This window comes from Solanum tuberosum, unplaced genomic scaffold (genome assembly GCF_000226075.1).
Source record: "Solanum tuberosum cultivar DM 1-3 516 R44 unplaced genomic scaffold, SolTub_3.0 scf01217, whole genome shotgun sequence".
Classification (NCBI taxonomy): Eukaryota; Viridiplantae; Streptophyta; class Magnoliopsida; order Solanales; family Solanaceae; genus Solanum; species Solanum tuberosum.
Genome location: NW_006240188.1, coordinates 7358 through 11112, shown reverse-complemented (window position 1 = coordinate 11112; position 3755 = coordinate 7358). Strand labels below are relative to the sequence as shown.

General features: G+C 32.3%; 1 long non-coding RNA gene across 1 annotated transcript; it reads right to left on the bottom strand.

The window, feature by feature from the left end:
- Positions 1 to 3054: 3054 nt before the first annotated feature.
- LOC107059318 (uncharacterized) lies at positions 3055 to 3518 on the bottom strand. The gene is made up of 2 exons (XR_001472601.1): positions 3483 to 3518; positions 3055 to 3297 (listed from the first exon to the last, which is right to left on the bottom strand). It is a non-coding gene; the product is annotated as an uncharacterized lncRNA (long non-coding RNA).
- Between the last annotated feature and the right edge of the window lie 237 nt (positions 3519 to 3755).

The following is a 3755-nucleotide window of genomic DNA, read 5'->3' as shown; positions in this document are numbered from 1 at the left end:
ATTAGGGGTTCGGGTTTAGGGTTTAGGGTTTAGGGTTTAGGGTTAGGGGTTTTGGGTTTTGAGTTTAAGATATAGGGTTGGGTTTAGGGTTTAGGGTTTAGGGTTAGGGTTTGGGGTTATGAGATTAGGATTAGGGTTTATGGTTTAGAGTTTAGGATTTAGGGTTTAGGGTTTAAAGTTTGGATTTAGGGTTTAGGGTTTAGGGTTAAGGGTTTAGGGTTAGCGTTTAGGTTTTAGGGTTTAAGGTTTAGGGTTTAGGGTTTAAGGGTTTAAGGTTTAGGGTTTAAAGTTTAGGGTTTAGCTTTTATGGTTTAGGGTTTATAGATCAGGGTTTAGGGTTTATGGTTAAACGTATAGGGTTTTAGGTTTAGAGTTTAGGTTTTAGGGTTTAGAGTTTAGGTGTAGGGTTTAGGGTTTAGGGTTTAGGGTTGAGGGCTTAGGGTTTAGGGTTAGGGTTAGTGTTTAGGGTTTAGTTGTAACGACCCGAGAGCACCCTCTAGTCGTTAACGGCGTATTCGACCTCGAAGAGGTCTTATACAACCCTTAGAATTCATTATAACATGTATTATAGAATAAAATCACGGAAAATTTAAAACTATTACTTTGGAAGTTCAACTTCATTTCTTATATGAAAATAAAATCTAACTTCTTCACAATGCACCATCTAGACATCGAAGTATCGAAAATGGGACTTAGCCCTTACATCAATAAGAAGTCTTGAAAATAGGAAGAACAACAATGTCTTTCAACATAAGCAAAGAACTAAAATAGAAGCTAGATCATAGTTGTCCTCAGACTTGAGGAAATTTAGTCAAAACATGCTTTTTACGAAGTAAATCCAATATGCACACAAAGAAAGCATCATAGTCCAATCCATCATAATATCATCCCAACATGTAGACAACCCAAGCAATACTAGTGCAATGCAAAGAATAGAACTCCATAACCCTATTCAAAGCCAAGTATCACATTAAGCAACGTACTTCATGCATACATTCATAAGATCATATTTCATCATAACTTACCATATTCATAATGATCATACATGTCATAGCTTCAACATACATAAGTCATAAGAGAACACTACTACAACCATCTCTTAGGATCCCACAAGTGCAATGTGCAAGAGAAGTCCCATACCCTCCCTTACACTATGTAGAAACCTTTAAGAAAGCCCTAGTAAGAGTTCACACCTTTCATACCTTCATTTACTTTTACATTAGGGAAATATTGCAATAACCGAGATAGACCATGAGAGCTACATGGAATCCGGTGTTCTACTCCCACACCGAAAAGAGAGGGTTAACACTTGCCTAAGGTGTAACCATTCGTACATAGCTATCTAGGTGGATCCACTAAGCTAGAGTCCTATGTGGGCACATAGTTAAGGGTCAAGGAGATTGCTTCTAGAAACCCTAACTTACTAAATGTGGGGGTTTCCATCTCATGAGACAACACATACCGTGGGTAATCCGGACTTGCTAAACGTGAGGAAACCCATGTGGGGAGCCGGACTTACTAACGTGAGGCCCCCCATCTCATTTACATGCCCTTTCGGTGCTAAGCATCTGATTCCCTTTTGTAATCATCTTTAGTCATCACATAAGTTCACATTAGCCTTTACTAGACTCTTATGTAGACATCTTATCATAATAGCTCATATGTGTTCATAAGTGAGTAACAATCCTTTCACTTTAGAGACACTTAGCAAGTGAGTAAACCTTTCGCTTTACATTACACTACAATCATGAGAACTACCTTTCAATCATATAGCAATCATACCATAATATACATACATACTTCATAGCTAATTCAAGTGTAGAGGGTTAAGGATGAGGAAACTAGGTCATCAACACTACAATAACACATTAGGTATAGCATCATTACAATATACGTAATTCACCTTTCATACTTGAGTTCAAAGAAGAACCAACCTTCATACCTTCTTGCCCTTTGTGGGACATCCATAGTTCAATTACCAAGAAATTCATAACCAATACATAATACAAGGTAATTCATGAAGTAATATCATAATCAACATCAATATAAGCAATTGACATATTCCCTTCATAGCCTTCAAGGCTTCATTCAAAGACTCAACCCTAATTTCATAGAAATTATACATAACCTATGGTAGAATCATCATACAAACATGAATTAGATAACATCACATTCAATTCATAGCCTTCAATCAATATCCAACACAAACTAGGGTTATAATTAGGAAAAGAAGGAGAAACATGGGTCTCATGGGGAATTCTTCAAGAAACCACCAATACAACATAAATTCATCCATAATTGTTCATATAACATCACTACAAGAAAGTTAAGATACGACGACATTATATAAATGTTGTATTCACCTGTTTAAATGTCATAAATTAATTTACCAACATTTAATTTACATTTGGATCAAATGTCGTTTATTTCAGTGTCGGGAAATTTCTGACATTTACCTAAATGTCGTTAAGAAATTATGACATTTATTTTGTGACTTTTAGGTAAATGTCAATATGAAATTTATGACATTTATTTGTGACATTTTGATAAATGTCAACAATGATTTTACGACATTCATTTTGCAACATTAAGGTAAATGTTGATAGTCAATATATGACATTTATTTTGTGACATTTAGGGAAATGTCAATTAGGAATTTACGACATTTATTTTTTGCATTTCGGTAAATGTGGATAAGAAATCTCCGACATTTACTAAACATCACTTTAAATTTCTAACATTTATCTAAATGTTGATAAAAGTTTCTTTACGACATTTACTTTGGGCTAATATAAAATGTCACAATAAATTTTTGACATTTTAACCAATGTCAGCAAATAAAATGTTAAATGTCGTAAAAATTTGTGACATTTATGTAATATTTTGCAAATTTTCTTTAATTTTTTCTTTATTTAGATTAATAGTAGTACCAAATTTTTTAAAATATCAATACTAAAGCTCTCTATAATTTTTATTATGACACAAACTTAAATTATACATAAATCAAATGAATTTTAATAATATAATCAAATAGCAAGGTAGCAATATAATAAGTGTCCTGTAAAAGTTAAATGATCTCAAAGTAAATAATGTGTTCTATCTCAAGTAAAATTGAAATCTAACTAGATACTAGTAATTTCAAAACCACCTGCTTTTCACATTTTATCAACTCCTAATTGGATTAGATATCTTAATTTCTTGAATAAAATATGAAATAGCTTTGTAAAACCATCAATCCATAGGTTAAGCATCTTGTTGCTAGTAATTGATCACCTCAATCGTTCCCCTTCAAAAACTCTGTACAAAAAATTCACATAAAAAAAGAATTATGAATAAATGAAATTATTTCCTTTTTAACTAGAAAAAATTGTGAATTAAAAATAATAATTTTCTCTACAACAAACAATCGAAGAATCAATGAAATAACAATAATTATAGATTTTTCTCCAAAAAATGTTGTCTTGTAATTTTTTCCGACTTACCCACTTTTTTTTCCTTGGCCAATTGCACTTCTTTCCGTCTTCCGGACCGTGTTTTCCTGAGAAGAAATATTTGATTGTTTAATTTAATAGTTTACAAAATACAAAACTTAACAAATCTGTTAGAGAGGTAAACGGCTAAATAAATGTTATCCCTTATAGTACTATCTTATAAAATAAAATAGATTTAGTTACTCTCAAGTATTGCAAGCATTGTAAGACGCTAGGATACTAAATTATAAATTGTAGAATTTTGGAGAAAACAAAAGTTAATGA